The following is an 18,664-nucleotide window of genomic DNA, read 5'->3' as shown; positions in this document are numbered from 1 at the left end:
CTAGACTTTCTAAACCTGAATGGCTCCAAAAGCATAGCAGCCTTAACCAGGTTACAAAAACAACAGGTAGAAAGACTGAGTATGTGAGGGGTGCCTGGGTGGCTCAGTTGGTTGAGCATCCAACTTCAGCTCAGGTCATGATCTCATGGTCCATGAGTTCAAGCCTCACATCGGACTCTCTGCTGTCAGCGTGGAGCCTGCTTTGGATCCTCTGTCTCCCTCTCTCTGCCTCTCTCTCTCTCTCTCTCTCTCTCAAAAATAAACATTTGAAAAAAAGAAAGACTGAATATGTGAAATTGATAGAGAAAATATAAGACATAACTTTTCACCACCTATGTACAGGGTGTCAAACAACCCAAAAGGGTTTTATTTTGTGTAGACTCAGAAAGCTGAGTAAGGACTCTAGGTAGAAGCAAAAACAACTCTGTTATAATTGGCAATGCCTTAAAAAGAATAGACTCCCTCAGTATGTATACTTAAAATAAACAATAGATGGTGGTTTATGAAAGATGCTGAAGAAACAGTACATAAAAATGGAAACAGATGTCCTCTAAATTTCTTGCACCAAAGTGCTAAAAGATATGTAAATATGGATAATTATACCTGGCATCCAGAAAGCTGCACTATATAGAGAAACTAAAGACTTCTACAAATGCAACTATAATAAAATGTTTAAAACAAGACATATTACAAATGCAATGTTACTAAAATTGTGTAAAAGTTTCTTCTACTTATCTACAGGCTTCAGAAGAAATTTGAACATAAACTTAGTTATGAAGGTGAGGTTAAAGCTAGAAACGAAATAGCAGGAAGTTAGAGCATTTTAAAATGAAAGGATAACATGGCCAAAGGAAGTGGCAGGAAATAAAATGAGGCAGAGGGGACAGTTCAATTGGACTCAAGTATGATAGTGGTGGAAGATAAGCCCAGAAAAATTTTTGGAATTACAGGGGCTGAAATGCTAGTCCTTGGACCCAGAAAATGGAAGTCACCATCGTGTTAGTAATGTATCAGTAAGAGAGGTGTATTTCAATAAGACTATCTGGTGGAACATACAGAATTAAGTGGTAGAGTGAGAAGCCAGAGGTGAGAGGAGCCGCTAAGAGACTGGCACGATTCTAGGTAGCATGTAAAAAGTGCCCAAACTCTGTGGCAACATCGGAAATGAGAATTTTCTGAGAAATGAAGTATTTTGGTTGTACAATTGTCAGATGTTAGCAACTGACTCGGAGATGCATTTCCAGGAGGAGAGAGGTCTCAAATCTTCTAGACTAGAATGCTAATACCAACCAAAGCAATGGGAACAAAGGAAAGAAGGAAGACAGAGAGCTCAGAGGGTGTTGTTGAAGATGTTAGCAGTGCAAGTGAAGGGGAGCTGTCCAGCAGGCACTCGGAAAGGTAGGCTTGAAGCTTTTGTGAGGGTCAAAGCTGAAGATAATGTCGTGGGACAGAAGGCAGAAACCAAGACAGGATGAGCTTTGTCAAATGACAGAATATACACAAAAGGAAAACTCGGGACAGAAATTGAGGAACACATACTTTAATGAGCAGGAGGTGAAAAGAGAGCCCAAGAAGGAGCTGCAAACAAGCAGTCAGAGAAGTAAGAAAACAAGGAGCACCTGGAAGCCAAAACAGGAGTTTCAGAAGCAGCAGATGCCAACACTGCCCAAGGCTGATGACAGGTTAAAGCAAACGAAAGTCTGGAGCCTAGGATAACGTGACTATTAAATAATTATGCTTAATACATCTTACAAGAAAGAACTTAGTCCTTCAAATCCAAGTATTTTCACGTGAGCTAGCCTTTGAAGCAAAGACAAAAGATGCTTTTGGAAATACTCTAATCTCAAGGATCATTTCTTCAAACATTCTCAATTTGATCGTATTAGCCAACAGTTTTCAGCCACATCTAGTACGATTCTTCTAAGAGGCGTATTTAAATATCACGGGAATTCTTGGTGATTACCATGACTGAGGGTAAGCTAACAGGGCCATAGACACTAAATGTTCTGCAATGAAAGAGGCATTCCCACACAAAGAAGAGGTCCCCGCCAAAATGCCAACAGTACCACCTGTTGAGAAACACTGTCACATGACACCGTTTATCACTGAATACACCTTTTGCATAGTTGAAAAGAACTGATAGAATTTTGGATTCTGAAATTTTGGAGACTCAGATTTAAAATAAGGGAAACTCATTAACATAGTTCCTTCCTTAGAAACTCTTCAAGTAAATTCACGCCTCTTAGTTTTGCTTAGTTTTGATTCATATCTAATCTACTTCCTAAAGAAAGTGGTCTTCAAGCAAATTATCTAGCAGGACAGCTTCTTCTTATAAATTATAATTCACCTACATATAAGCTCTAATCAGTGTCTGTTTAGAGCTATAGGCGATCACCACGCATACATTTTATTGTATTACTAGGTGAGGAAACTGCCAGTGTTTGACATAAAACACTTTCTAAAAATACCAACACTTTATCCAGATCTTTGTTCTCTAAACAAGTATTTCTCTTGCGTGCACCATTCATACTAAATATTTCTAACTGAAAAATTGCTGTTTTAATGCCAAATATTACCAAAAATTCATTACCTGTTTAGATCATCGAACCATTCAATATACCCACTTTTGTATGGCTATCCTAATTGCACACAACTTTTAACAAAAAATATCTTTATACCAGCGTCTCATAGCTGTCACTCAAATGCCCTATAAGATTTTCATGAACTCATCTGGGATTTCAATGAATATTAATAAGAACATCTGCAAGAGGTTTTGATATTAGGACAGAAAAATGTTTTCAAAAATATTGGCATCACTTGTTAACACTGATATTTATGAATATGTTGAACACGTCTCTGGTGCACCCAAGCACCAATTACTCCAGTGCTGGGTGGACTAGTTATATTATGGTCAAGTTCAATTTGTTTAACTTGTGCTTAATTTTTTCCCAGTGTTCTTGATGATTACAGTTTATGCATAAATGCACATACCCCCTTCTTGTTTACTAACTGCCATGTATGTGGGGTAAATGTTATTTTTTTTTCTCTAGACAATTGTCCACATTAGGCTATTCTCTCATATCATGACTGTAAACTCCTCAATCTCCCAAGTAGGCAGACCAGGCCCCTGGCTTCACCATTTAGGGGAACACCTGTGAAAATGAAGCTTTTTCTTTAACTTTTTTTTTAAGTTCTGATTCTCACTGAGACTTGGTGTACAGTTGTTTCCCAACACATTTCCTAATCGCTTTGATCCAGTTTTGAGAAAGCCTGTGACAAACCTGGATGACCTCTCAGACAATGAGAGCCCATGTAACGGTTTATGATGCAATCCAACACTGTTAGGCCATCTAATGGGAAAACAGGCATTTCCAAGCATTTCTAAATTATCTGTTAAGAAGAATGAGCCAGTGATCCTTCTAACAACCTAACAGCCTTAATGCCACACATTTAAATCTTAACACTAGCAGGGTGCCTGGGTGGCTCAGTCGGTTAAGCCTCTGACTTCAGCTCAAGTCATGATCCCCCAGTTTGTGGGTTCAAGCCCCGTGTGTCGGGCTCTGTGCTGACAGTTCAGAGCCTGGAGCCTGCTTCAGATCCTGTGTCTCCCTCTCTCCTTCCCCCTTCCCCACTCACTCTGTCTCTCTCTCTCAAAAATAAATAAACATTAAAAAAAATCTTAACACTAGCTACCATTATGCATGTGCTCAGCACAGTGCTAAGTATTTCACAGGTATTATCTCATTTAATTTTTACAACCAATATATGGAATTGAATATTATCCTCTTTTTATACATGAAGAAACAGATTTTGAGAAATTTTCACACATGAAGAAACCGAGATTTAGAGGTTTAGCAACTTGCCCTAGCTAGTAAATGGCAGAGCCAAGATCAAAACCCAGACAGACCAGACTACAGACGCCCCGCTCTTACCCTCATCCCTCTTTTGCCAGAGATCTAGACCTCTGGCTGTGCAAATTGAGCAAGTTAACTCTTTGTACCTAAACTCCTCTTCTGCAAACATGGATATTAATAGACCTACAGAAAGTAGTGTTCTAACACAGTGCCTAGAACATTGTAAGCATTACAGAGATGTTACAGTTACTATACTCAGGTTCTTCAGAGCAGGTGAATGGTAGTCTATCAAAGCATATAATAAACTGCAATTTAGTCTCTTCTTTAAAAAAATGGAAATCAATTCATTGGCAAAGATAATTTCCAGGGAAAGAGTGTCTTCCCCTCACAGCAAGAAGAAAATCACCATTTCCTGTTTTTACAGGGTCACTCTCAACAAGCAAAAGAATAGGGCTGAATACACCAGTTTCTGAGGCGAGGTGCCTTTCTCCAATTGCCTTTTAGCAGTTCTTATAAACATTTCTTTCAAGTTATTTAGGATATATGTCTCTTCCACTGAGAAAGAAATTGATTGAAAGCTAATAGGATATTGTGATAAGCACCTGTGTTATATGGAAATGATGAATCACTATATTGTACACCTGAAACTAATATTACACTGTATGTTAACTAATTGGAATTTAAATAAAACTTAAAAATTAAAAACACTTATATTAAAAAAAGAAAGAAACAAAGAAAGCTAAAAGTATTGGAGGAAGATTAGCCTGGATAACCAGACATGAATCTTTTGAGAGCAGAATTTCACCCTCACCCATCTTGGCAACCACAGTGCAGTGTCTAGAATGATTTCAGGGGTTCAAAATTAGCTAGTCTATATTTTAGGTGTTTTCCACACACTTTATTCCTCACAATAGCACATCAGGGTAGGCACCACCAACCATATTTTAAGGATAAGAAAAAACTGAGGAGATTGTTAAATAATTACTCAACCTTACGAAAGTGCAAAACTGACCTTGAAGTACATCTAACTCTGAAGTTAATTACCTTTTCCCATGTGAATGTCTCGAAAAAAATGTTCAGTGAATAAATATAAGAAGTAAAAGTAAATGCAGGGAATTTCCTTTCATTCCAGATTCATGACCAACGAATATGACTCTGGATAAGGAAAATTTCTGTAGGTCACATTGCCCTTCTTCTCTTTGGGAGGGTTCTAGGTGGAAAATACAAGCCGGATATTATATAGGAGTAAATGCATAACCAGAAATAAACTGAGCATTTATAGGATGATTCAAGAACATGTACTTTGGGAAACAGGTGTTAAAATTTCAGCCCACTTACCATTATTAAAACACACCCTGGGGGGCAGGGGGAAGCAGTATGTAATTGCAATCTGCTGATGTGAATTTTGAAAAACAAAAAGCAAAAAAAAACGGTTTCTGACTTTATGAGTTGTTACACAACACACGGAGTTGCTTATTAAAGTAATAATCTTTCCCTTTCACTGAATCATTCAGTTTCCCACTCGCTTAGATTGCGTTAAATGCAATGTGTTCAGAAGCAGAAAGCGAAGCTAAGATTGCTTCACCAGGGCTAAATAAGGGTCACCTTGTTCAACCTTCGTCTACTCTCTGCAGCCACCACCCAGCTTTGATTTCTCAGCCACACTCCCCCAAACTGCACATTTAGTATTTGTGGTTCCAATGACAGCACCTTCAAGCTAATGTGTCTTTTGAAAGTTTGCTCTTGAGCTCTCGGTTTGTGTTTAACCATAATGTACAGGGTGCCAGGAAAGGGCATCTAGCGCCCACCGTTTACTCCTGCCCAGTCTTTTTCACATCACCCTCACGACTGCTATTTCATTTCTCCACTATGAATCTTCTTGGACCAGGAAAGGCAGGAGGACATGAAATACTAGCTTTCCTACTAACACCAGCCAGCCCTCACTCAACCCATCCCACTGAGTACTACTTCTCCAGGAAGAGATGGTAGAGTCACTTGTAGACAAACCGCTCATTTCCTGTGTGTGTGTGTGTGTGTGTGTGTGTGTGTGTGTGTGCGCGCGCGCGCATAATTTTAATATCCCCGGAGTAGACCACAAACTCCCCTCGCCAGCCCTACCGGGAAAGTGGCCCTGGTCACAACCGCCTTTGCCAAGGCAGTCTGCAATCCCTCTCGCGGAAGTAAAGGAGAAAAGGGGCCGCAGAGGGCAGCTGCCGAGCAACGTAACATCTGCTCAGAGGAGGCACTTCGCACGCGAGCCGCGTCTCCAGCCTCCCGCACTACCTGCACAGACCTGGCGCCCCCAGAGCGGCGCAGCGGCGCAGGAAACCAGCGTGATACCGGCCGGCGCAGGCCCTCCTCGGCCCGGGTCTAGTCATGCTCCCTTCTGCCCGAGCGCAGGCCTCTCCCGCACACATCTTTCCATACGCCTCCGCCCCACTATGCAACCTGGGGACCAAAAAAGAAAACGACACCTCCCTCCCTGGTATTCCGTCCCCTCCCAGCCTCTCGGACTCCCGATCGTCTGCTACAAGAAAAGACGCCCCCTACCCATACTTTTCATCACTACTCGTCCCCAGGTGTTGCGGCAACGAGGCCACCCCAGGGTGCTCGCGGGCCTGGGGCGAGATGCTGGTGACAAGCAGGCAGGGGACGCGCCTGGTGGGAACCGGCCTTGGGAGACTCGTGGGCCGAGCAGAGGGGGAGAAGCACAGCGTCGGCAGAGTCTCCGCGCAACAGCTCGGGACACAGGCACCTCCTGGCCATAAGCGCGCGGGCGCGCGGGCGCTCCCCGCCCGGGACCCCCCGGGCCCACCTCCCTGACGCGCGCGCGCGCGTACGACCCCGCGCCGGCTGCGCCCCTGCAGCTGCCGCGCGGCTGTCTGCGCGTCTAACTGACGCGAGCTCTCCTCCCGCGGCCGCTTCGGGGGTTTTTGTCTATATAAGGGCTCGCTAGCCAGCTCTGCGTCGGCGCGTTTGTCAGGGGCTGGCCATTATTTTTACACACGCGTGCGGCTCCGCTGGCAGCTGGGGTGGCAGAGGCACGCTCGCCTGCCTCTGGGCCAGCGCCGCCGCCGCCTCCTCCCTTCCTCCCGGGGTGTACTTACTTTACCCGGTCTCTGGCACGGGGTGGGCGCCGCAGCTCTCCGATCCCCAGCCCGCCCCCACCCCCCCCGCCGCAGCCGGTTCGCCTCGCCGTCACCGGGTGAATGGAATTATTTATTTATTTACGGCCCTAGACTTGTCCTCGCCCGCCGCAGCCGGGGGCGGGGGAGGAGGGGGGCGGAGGGGAGGCGCGGCCGCCGGGCGCCCTCGTGGGTGCCCTGGAGCGCGCGCCCGGCGTGGGTGGGGGGAGGGGAGAGGTGGAGAAGGAGGGCGGGGGCTAGCGCGCCGGGCTTTCGGCGAGCTGGCCGCCCGCGGGCGGGGGCGAACCCCGCCCAGTGACTCCGGGCCGACTGAGCATGCTCCAAGCGACCGTCGCCGCTGTAGACACTTTCTCTGGGGCTCGGGGCGCTCCACTTCGGATTTTAGTTTGGGCCCGGAGAGAAAAAAGTCAGAAATCAGGTGGGGAGAACTGTTGTTCCGGATCGGTCGTGACACGCTTTACCCGAAGTACTTTGGCGGCGAACCTAGCAGCCAGGTGTGCCCGTTGCCCCGTTTCGATAACCCCCGGGGAGTTGTGAAATCGGTGTGAGAGGAAAGCGTGTGCGCCGGAGAGGAGCCGGCACGGTGCGGGGAGGTTGGAAGCTTCTCGTTGCGAGTGTGGCGCGAAAGGGTAGGGCCGTTTTGCCATCGAGGTCTTTTTTGCCGCGAGGGGAGGAATGGCGGTGTCGGGAGTTGAGGCTCACCAACCGGCACACTCTAAAGGAAAAATAAAATGTACACCGTGGGACGAGGAGTGCCGAAAGTAGTACGAGGAGAACTTGGAAATAGGAAAGCCCCTTACAAACAGTCCCTTCCATTTTTTTGTTTCCCAAATGCTTTAGTCTTCAAAGTAGGGCTTCGGGTTTGTCAACGAGTAGCGCTAGGGATAGTGGTCCTCCCGCAGCCATTGGTGTGGTGTCTCCTGCTTTTATTTTTTTTCCCTCCACTGTCTAGAACATGTTTCTTGGGGAAGCTGAAAAGAGGAAATGAACATGTAAGTCACACCAAAGATCGGGTTCCTTAAGTGCCTTTACTGTTGAAGTGCTGCTTGGAAGAAAAGGAACAGAAGACTAAATGTGGGCTTGAATGTGAGAATTCATAATTGCAGTTTTTCTGCCCATGTAGCAGGCCCCTCCCCCACGGACACACGTGTCTGCTCCTGAAAAGTGAAACATACAAAGTGATGTGAATTCTAAATATTAATATAACTCCCTAGAAGCTTTTCTTGCTTATTCTAGAACTGAAATAATTTGTAAGAAGCCAGGATAACTTAGTTGAAGTAACTGGAGCGTTGAAGCCCACGGGACAAGGAATCCAAATGGTAATAGTAGTAACAGCAATAATAATAATAATAATAATAATAATAATTACACTGATTTATTAAGTCCTTCTCGTTGTCAGGCACTGTCCTAAGCAGTTTTATGGGTTTTCTCAATTAATTAAATAAACCTATTGGATGAATACTATGATTTTTCACAGTTTACAAATTTGGTAATAGGTGTAGGGGAGGAAAACTCTTCCCTTCTTCCTTTTTATGTTGTTTGGCTGGCCTAATAAGTACATTGACACAAGACAGATTAACAGGAGAAAAACAAATTTAATTTCATATGTCTAGGAGCCCATAAAATAGGAGACTCCAAAAAGTGACCAAAGTAGACAAGGTTTATTTATACTTCCTTTCTGGCCCTGAATTCCCTATCTCTGGTGATAAGGATGGCTCTCTTCCTCCTGGTACTGGGAGGGTAACTTCACCTGAAAGATTTACTTCCTATTTCAAGGGGGACAGAACAGAGTCAGAGTGTCCTTGAACTGACTGTTCCTCAAGCAAATAATCACTATGCCAAAGTGGCATATTTGGGGGTGGCATATTCTGCTCCCCTTCAGAGTTAAGTCATTTAGCTAAATCCACATTGCTTGTTTCTGCCACGGCTGGTTTGTAGTCTTGTGCAAAACTTGAATCTTGGTATCTGCAGCCACAAAAGAGAAATAATATCAACTTCGTATTACTGTCATAAGATTTAGGTGAGATGATATATGTGACATAGCTGGTAGATAATATGAGATGAATTAATGGTGGCTTATGATTAGTAACTTTAAAAAGTTGGGATGACAGTTTTACCGAGGAAGGGGTGTCAGAAACTACAAGGCGAAGGCAGAAAATGCTAGAAAGAACTTTAGTTTTTCTTTAAAAGTGGGGCAACTGGGTGGCTCAGTCGGTTGAACATTCAACTTCAGCTCAGGTCATGAACTCACTGCTCTTGTGCTCAAGGCCCGCATCGGGCTCTGTGCTGGCAACTCAGAGCCTGAAGCCTGCTTTGGATTCTGTCTCCCTCTCTCTCTGCCCCTCCCCTGTGCTCGCTGGCTCTCTTTCTCTCTCTCAAAAATAAACATTAAAAATAAAATAAAAACAAAAATGTGTAAAATGACATTTATAATAAGGTACATTTTATAGTGATGGGATGTTTAACAGTGACTGTAAGCACTTCATTTTTATTACAAAGAATAATGGCACGTTTTGAAAAGAAGCAAAACTAAGACATATCTCTCTAGGTCATGTTCTTGAGTGTTTGCAATTGACATTTTTCCTGCTCATTCATCACTCATTTCCTTTCAAAGAAGAGGAAGAAGAAGAAGAAAGACCATATAGTTCCTGAATTTTGACCCTATTCTCCTTTTTCCTTATTTTTTTTTGTATCATTTTTTGTTTGTTTTTATTGTGCCGTGTTCTTGGTCTAACTCATTTTCAAACTCCTAAACATCACTACCCATAGCATTAATCGTAACTGTAACAAGAATTCTTTTTTTAAGTCTTGTTTTTCCAACATTAAAAACTCAATCCAATTTACATACTGCCCCAGTGTTAGTATTTGGGGATTCATCCTTAAGGTGCATTGTTGCTCTGGCCAGGCATGCTATGTAAATATATGGTTGGATTAGAAAGGAATCTGACAAGTCACCTGGATGGCTCAGTCAGTTAAGCATCTGACTCTTGATTTCGGCTCAGATTCATGGGAATCTCTCAGGAATCTCTCAGTTCGTGGGATGGAGCCCTGCACTGGGCTCTGTGCTGACAGTGCAGAGCCTGCTTGTGAGTCCCTCTCTCTTTCTCTCTCTAAATAAATACATAAATAAACTTAAAAAAAAGTAATCTCAAAGGAGAATTAGGTAGGAATAAATCCAGTCAATTTATCCTGTGACTTATAGTCTTAATATTATTCAGAAGTTGAGAAAAGAATACAATGTAGGGAAAAGGCAAACCATATGACCAGAAGTTGAAATGTTTTTGGTAAAAATTTTTGCCTTAATTTGTATTCATAAGGGGAAATAACAGTGCAAGAAACAAATAGCAATATACTCAATATTCTAGCAACCCATTTTCCACAAATAAGTAAACTAGTGAATACATAAATAACATATAAACTAATAAAGCTAAACATATTTCACTGTCTACCCCCAGCCTCATATTCCAGGTTGTCTACCCTCAGCTGTATACTCTCAGGTTCTTCATTCCTCAGACATGCCATATCTTCGTACATTTTGCTAACTTGTTGCATTCCCCATGTTCTCTTTTCCATCTCAAACTGGTCTGAGTCTTTTTTTCCCCCTTTGGGTCCAGCAAATATGTCATCATCTCTCTAGCATTTCAGGGATTCCTCCAATAAGAATTAAGACCATCTTCCTCTTTGTTCTTTTTCATAGAACGTGGTATATGCCTCTATTTGGGGCATTTTCTTTCTGCTTCACAGTACGGCTGTATTATAATTTCTTTTCTGTCTCCCCAATCTGTTAGGGACGGTTTATTCATCTCTGCAGTCTTCCAGCGTCCGGCACAAATTCTTGCAGCTAGAAGGTAATCAATAATGTTTGACAATTGGAGGAAAGAAATGATAGTGTGACTTTAGGCAACAGATATATTCTAGAGGCTGTTGGTGTTCACAATATCCATGATCTGCATGACACTACTTTTCCCAGTTTCTCTTACAGTTATATTGGGGCCACGTGACTAGTTCTAACTAATAGAGTATGGACGAAAATGGCATATATCATTTCTGGGCAAAGGGAGTTAAGAGCCAGTGTGCCTCCTCCATTCTTGTCTTTCCCTGCTCTAACAGTCTCATGTTTTAGATATAGTAGCTGTAAACTAGAGTCACTAAAAGATAAAGACTTGCACTGGTCTTTGGGTGAGAAAGTTACCATTATTGTGTTAAGCCACTAATATTTCAGGCTTTATTTGTTACAAGAACATAGCCTAGCCTATTATGACCAATACACAATGTTACTTAGTAAGACTATAAATCATAATGAAATAAAGAGCCAATGAAACATTGAGCTTAAGAGAATGCCATAACGTGTTCTTAAGTCAAGACTAACTATAGATATTTCACAACTCACAATAGATTTTTAGCAGCTTTTTCATGGCAAGACTCTGTGAATCCAGAGTAGGGGTGTGTGTGTCCGTGTGCGTGTGCGTGGGTAAACTACACACAATAGATGGGTTTTAACTAAGGACAAAAGGCCAAATGTCCAAATAATCCCCTTAGGCTGAGTGAAAAGAAACGTGTACCTGCCAGCCAGTAACTAAGATTGCAGCTGGCTAGCAGCTGTGACTATGATTGCTCTGACCTGGTTTCACAGAATGTACAAAATGTGAAAGACATCTTTCCACTGCTTATAGATTCTTATCTTGAGTACATCCATATAGGCTACTTTGGAAATACCTTCTATGGAAGCTTCCCATAGAATTGTGGAGAATGCAGACCTATTCTCATTGTACAAAGAATAAAAAAAGGGAAACAATTGTATTGGACATTGCTGTATGGCATGACTTTCCATAACTATACAATTGCCCAGAGAGGTCTTTTGTCAAAATAGATGACCTTTGGAGTTCTAAAAATCTCTTGATGGATTCTGCATTGAAACTCCTATCCATTGGCATTTTTCTAATTCTACATTTTATTTAATGCTCTCCATGAAGTAAGCTTAATAGATTCTAATTATAAATGTCTTATACATGCCTTCATCTGAATATTTCAATTATTCTGAAAGCATATAAAATTAGAAATTTGGATTAAAAGTTTTCACTCTAAACTGTAAACCATTCTGGCAGGGATCTTGTAAATAGTGGCTTATAATTATTTAATACTTACTGAACTTACTTAAATGAATCAGTGATGACCGAAGATGGTACCTAGGAACCTAAGTTTCAGTGCCTTCTCCTGTGCATGTAGTGTTACTTAGGTGGGTCACTTAATCTTAACTTTCTAAAACTCTGTGGTACTTTCAAGCACTTCAAGGGTGCAGAGATCCACAAAGATCATGCATAATTTTAACAAATGAAGGAAATATTTATGTAGAGGTTTTTTTTTTTTTTTATAATTAACTAAAAATAGATGTTTACTGGGGCGCCTGGGTGGCTCAGTTGGTTAAGCGTCGGACTTCGGGTCGGGTCATGATCTCGCAGTTTGTGAGTTCGAGCCCCGCGTCGGGCTCTGTGCTGACAGCTCAGGGCCTGGAGCCCGCTTCATATTCTGTATCTCCCTCTCTCTCTGCCCCTTCCATACTCATGCACTGTCTCTCAAAAATGAATAAACGTTAAAAAAAATTAAAAATAGATATTTACTTATATGGATGCACTTCATAAAATGCAACCATAAAGTTACCTGTTTAACTTGTAACATTGAGTAACTTGCCAGATGCCCAGAATGTCCTTGAAGGTTGAGTCACTATTTGTATTTACATAATGCCTCACAGGTCACTAGAGAATTTCTTGCTAAAATACTCTCAGCTACCTGCTTTTCAGTAAACTGAAATTTCAACTGCCTTTACTTTGTTTCTTTGGCTAAAGTTCAGGCCACACTTACATTTTTTCACTCAGGAACTCTTCTTCTGCTTCCTCTCTGCCAGGAATTGACCCAAGCTACATATTTGTTTTGTGCTCTTTTGCTATGTAATAGTAATTGATTTGTTAATGTTGGCTAATTTTTCTGGGATCTTGTTGATAAGGATGTTGTACTATCACTTGTTACAGGTTTTTTTCCCAAGAAATGATCTCTGTGAGATCTGTTATATGAAATATGGTATCAGTTTCAAATTAACAGAATGTGATTATGCCTTTTTAGCCCTAGGATTTGGGCTGGAGCCTAGCAGTGTAGGTGGTTACCTGAGATTTATCGATGTTGTTGTTGTTGTTGTTGTTGTTTTTCATTGAGAAACTTTCACTTCTCAATACAAGGCCAGTGTCATGGAATCCAGTAATGACTTTGAAATATTTATCTTCAATGAACTTCATTCATTCAGGATATTTATTAGACAACCTGCCAGACACTGTGATCAGGTTTTTCGATGTATGTAGTGCTTGTCTCAAGCAGCCTATACACTGTTTATTTAATTTTCAGACTGATTATGATCCTAATGCTGTGATTACATCCACTGCATAATTATGTTTCTTCATACATACACACCAGATTATAAATATTTGGATATTAGGTTTCTTAAATGATATTCTTTGTAGGTTTTTTTTAAATCCAAACAGGAATAGACCATCCTAGTCATTGAGTTGAAGAGTTACCCACACACTCAGAAATAGGTTTCAAAAAAGACACATACAGTTCTTTCTCAGACTTTATGAAGGAGAATGTGCTTTCTTCCATGAGGCCAAAGACTCAATCAGAAATTGTGGACTTCTTTGTCAATACAGCAGCTTTATTTCATGTTAAATAAATGTGTATGAAATATAGCTTACATACATTAACATGCTTGCATTTTAAGTGTGTAGTTAGATGAATTTTGAAAAATTTATATATCCACTTAACCACTACTCCAGTCAAGATTTAGAGAACTTCCATCATCCCAGAAAGTTCCCTCTTGCTGTTTTTAGTCAATTGTCTGCACAGCCCAGGCAATCATTGATCTGGTTTTTATCATCAAAGACTAGTTGGTTTTACCTACTCTAAAATGTTATATAAATAGAATGATATAATCTATTGACTTCTTTCATTCTGTACGTATATCTTTAATTCATTCATTTAGTTGTGTGTATGTAGTTTGTTTTTTTCATTGCTGAGTAGTGTTCTATTGTGTGGAAATACCACAAGTTCTTTATCAAGTCACATGTTGATGCATATTTGGATGATTTTTATTATTTGCTTCTATAAATATTTAAATACAAGTATTTCTGTGGACATGTGTTATCATATCAAGTTTGATTTTTAAAACATAAAATAAAAAACTGTTAAAGCAATATAATGTCTGAAATGAGTATTTCAGATACTCGGCATCTGAATACTGGATATAGGTCTAGCTGGGCCCTTCACTAATGCACTAAATTGGCAAAGACACAAATATGTTTAAATGTTATTGTCTTCATAAGTAGTAAAAATTTGATTTGGCTTAGTAAGAAGGGTCAACCAGACAGGGCGCCTGGGTAGCTCAGTCAGTTAAGCGTCCGACTTCGGCTCAGCTCATGATCTCATGGTTCCTGGGCCCGAGCCCTGCATCAGGCTCTGTGCTGACAGCTCAGAGCTCAACTTTGGATCCTGTGTCTCCCTCTCTCTCTGCCCCTCTCCCACTCATGCTCTGCCTCTCTCAAAAATAAACATAAAAAAAAGAAGGGTCAACCAGATAATTAAATGGAATTGCCTTCTAAATTATAAAGCTTAATAGAAATGAAAGGTGGTATTATCATATGTAAAATATGTAAATTTTTAGGAAATAATCCCTCAGAAATAAAATAAGTAAAGCAAACTGATTTGACATCATTTGAATTGTGTAAACAATCAAACGCAATGTAAAATTAATTAAAATTTGATATTTAAGTTTATCTCCTGAATAAGTTTTTTAAAGAAAAAATCAGACAATTGCAAAATCCAGAAATAGTTTTATAAATAAAAATCACTCTTTGGCTTCATAACTTTAAATAAATTCCTGTTCAGTTAAGATTACTCATATATATGATTAGCTATAAGAAAAATCATTTATTATAAGCTACAGACCCAGTTGTAGAGTAGTACATAAAATTGTACTCTCTCCCTCTGTCTCTCAACCAAATTATAGCTTAATAAAATTTTTCCTCATAACTATTCTGGAGAATTTTATCTCTTTTTCTAGGTATGGAGCTGGGTGTGGGATCTTTAAAGATCATTCCTCTTTTTATTTGAGAGGTTTTTCTTCCTTTCTGCTCTGGTTACTATTTTTATATAAAAAGGTTAAAATTGTATTATAAACCAATAACAATTTCAGTATGTTCATGGATTTTGTTTGTAGAGCGGGATTGGCTTGCCTCTGCTCCATAATGTCTAGAGCCTCAACCACAAAGGTCAGAACACAGTGTCCTAATATCACTTAGAAGCTTCTTCAATCACACATCTGTTCCTGGGTTGGAATGACTCAAAGGCTAGTCTCACCTGGGTCTCCTTAGCACTGAAACATGACTTCCCCTTATGGCTTGGGATTCTTACAGCATGATGACTGTGTTCCAAAAGGCAACCTAGTGAGAGCCAGCCTTCCAAGATCCAAGTGGAAATTGACCTAAATTCAGAAGTTACTCAGGGTCTTTTCCACTGCATTCTACAGATAACTAGTGAGTCATAGTCCATATTAGTTTTCTATTGCTGTTGTAACAAATTATCAAACACCATGTGATTTAAAACAAAACAAATTTATGAGCTCATAGTTTGTCAATTGGAAGTCGGAGTGAGTTTGATTAGTTCCTCTGCTCTGGGTCTCACAATCTGGAGGAAATTTTATTTCCAATTTCATTCAGGTTGTTTACAGAATTCAAGTACTCGAAGTTGTAGGGCTGAGGTCCTCAGTTCTTTGGTGACTATCAGTTCCTTAAGGTCACCTCTTTTCCTCATCACACTGACCCTCTATCTTCAAAAAGCAACAGTACCTGTTGCTCATGCCTCGACTCTGACTTGCCCTACATTGCATCTCTGCTATCTCCAGCTGGAGAAACTTCTCTGCTTTTAAGGCTTCATGTAATTATATTGGGCCCACCTGCATGATCTATCATAAGGCCCATAACCTTACGTATATCTGCAAAATCCTGAAACAACATACTCACAGGATCCAGGGATTGGAGTGTGGATATCTTTAGGAAGGTTAATTCTACCTACCACATCAGAGAAGAGGAATTAGATCCTACCTTTAGATGGGGAGCAGCCAGGATGTATCTTAGGAAAGCATATGGGATGGAAGGGGTTGTTGCAGTTTGGCAAACACAACCTGCGACACTTTGTTCCTTTGCTTTTTTCTCTGTCACCTCCTCTATTTGGAAAACCAGTGGAGGAATATTAGCAGAAAATTGCTAATTGGTAAGTGGACTTGCCTACAATTTTTCTTAGGAAAATCAGGCACGAGATACAGGAAAAGAACCAAGCAGTTTGTTCTGTGTTTCTTGATTTTGTTTTGTTTCATGTACTGTTCTTGAAAACTTTAGACCATGTGGTAGAAACGTTTGTGTTTCCAGGATCCCATATGCAGCCCGGATGCACAGTGTGGTTAGCAGGCATGTCAGCAACTTCACGCTCTGTCTTAGCTGCAGGAAGTCATATCTTCTGATGTCAGCTTCTTTTTTGGGGTAGCATGCATCTGTTGACTGAGTGTGGGAAGTGTATAAAAACCCAGTCATTTTGGCCTGAGGTGAGATGTGCTGGTGGGTAATACTTGCTCTGGAGATCCCTGCCAGTTTTTGTCACAATTTGATTTCCTCTTCTGCCCAATCCTGCTAACTCTCCTCTCCCATCTTAGGTGTTGATTCCTAATAAATATTTTGCACCCTCAACTTCTCAGAATCTGCCTTTAGGTAATCCAGCCTTTGAAAGCTGGCATCAAGAGGGGTCTGAAAATGCAAATTAACCATAGGATCTTAGAGCGGCATTATTCATCACCTTGCTGTCAGTGAAGACGCCATCACAAACAACTTCTGGGACAAGGTGGTGGTCTATTTGTTAAGACTTTTCAGCCGTGTTTGGGGGACTAGCCAGTGGAAGGTATGCACTAGTGAGAGCTAAGTATCAGACTGTTTATTGTAGGGAGAAAACAGTATCTATTAGCATAACAGGACCATACCCCAAAGCAGTTACAAGACGTGGCCAGTGAAACTGGGGGAGTGCTTGTGTGACTGAGTTCTAAGGACATTTAATCAAGGGGGTCAAAACAAAATTAAACAGTAAAAAGTTGGTGGACTTGGCAGTTGCGATAGTATAATTTATAAGAAATACATGTATTTGGTCATTCAGAGGACAGTGTATATTTCGTCTTCATTCATATTTCCTAGTTCACAGCTCCCCAGGCCCTTGAGATTTTCTGAGCGATAAGAGTGATGAGAGCGTCTTTTGTTATGCTGTTTGGTCTCTTGTTCTCAGTTCCTGAAAATGCCTCAGAGCCATAAAGGTGAAATGGATGTCTTGTTATTAAAAGTCCCTTTCTACCTTAACTAGGTTTATCTTTTTGGAAAGCACCTGGGGAGGGGGACTGGTTGCCAGGGGAAACAACTCTGAAGGGATGGTTGGAACTTTCAGTCCCACCCCTGATTTCCCCAGAAAGGGAGAGATTGGAGGTTGGGACAATAATCAATGGCCATTGGGTTCATCATGCAAATGTATCAAAGCCCCCATAAAACCCAAAAGGAGGGGGTGCAGAGAGCCTCCAGGTTGAGGAAAAAGAGCTCTTCCATGTGCCATTGTGCCGAGTCCCAAGCTTTACAACGACCGAAGCTTCTTTGTTCGGGACCTCACCCTATGTATAGGTTCATCTAGTTGTTGATTTGTATGCTTTAATATCCATTGCAATAAATTGGTAATCTAGTGAACTAACAGGTTTTGTGAGTTCTGTGGGCTGTACTAGCAAATTAATCAAACCCAAGGAGGGGTAGTAGGAACCTCTGATTAATAGCCAGTTGTTCAGAAGCAGGGGTAACATCCTGGGCATCTGAAGTGGAGGGCAGTCTTGTGGAACTGAGCCCTTTACGTGTGGAATCTGATTCTATCTCTAGGTAGATAGTTTCAGAATCGAACTGAATTCTTGGACACCCTGCTGGTGTCCGAGAATTGCCCAGGATCAGAAAAGAGCATTTTCAGATACAGAATTTACCACAGTGGCACCTACCTCAGGAATTGGTATGAATTCTCTACTAAAAGGCTCCTTAAAAAATAGAAAACATAATAGCAGCATTCTGCTATTAGCTGAATGCTATTAGCATTCTCCAGAGAAAGAGCATCAAGAGAATGTATCTATTCCACAGGAAGGCCATACAGCACAGTGTTAAGTGAGGGCATGATGAATGTGCCAGTGACAGGGACACCAGCATCACTAGAGTGTTCAGTGGTATCTCTCCTCTGTAGTTCAGGCAAGACTAGACTCACTAATAACAGTAGGACTTATATGACCTCAAAACAACATAATCCAGATGCAGTGCTTTTTTTTTTTTAAGTTTATTTATTTATTTTGAGAGAGACAGAAACAGTGTGAGCAGGGGAGGGGCAGTGAGAGGATTAGAGAGAGAATCCCAAACAGGCTCCACACCGTCAGAACAGAGCCTGATGGTGGGGCTTGAACTCATGAATTGTGAGGTCATGACCTGAGCCTAAACCAAGAGTCAGATGTTTAGCTGACTGAGCCCCCAGATAATAATGCTTAACTTCCAAAACTCAGGATATGCTGAT

At 41.3% G+C, this 18,664-nt stretch overlaps 1 protein-coding gene across 1 annotated transcript in view; it reads right to left on the bottom strand.

Moving 5' to 3' along the window:
* The window catches only part of SLC16A7 (solute carrier family 16 member 7), a 186,568-nt gene extending 179,541 nt beyond the window's left edge, over positions 1 to 7,027 (bottom strand). Inside the window, exon 1 of the mRNA XM_042947035.1 lies at positions 6,962 to 7,027. The gene's annotated coding sequence lies outside the window, so the exon portion shown is untranslated. The remainder of the gene's footprint in view (positions 1 to 6,961) is intronic.
* Between the last annotated feature and the right edge of the window lie 11,637 nt (positions 7,028 to 18,664).

The sequence above is a fragment of the Panthera leo genome, chromosome B4 (genome assembly GCF_018350215.1).
Source record: "Panthera leo isolate Ple1 chromosome B4, P.leo_Ple1_pat1.1, whole genome shotgun sequence".
Lineage (NCBI taxonomy): Eukaryota > Metazoa > Chordata > Mammalia > Carnivora > Felidae > Panthera > Panthera leo.
Note: the sequence above shows the minus strand (reverse complement) of the source record. Positions and strands in the feature narration are given on the sequence as shown.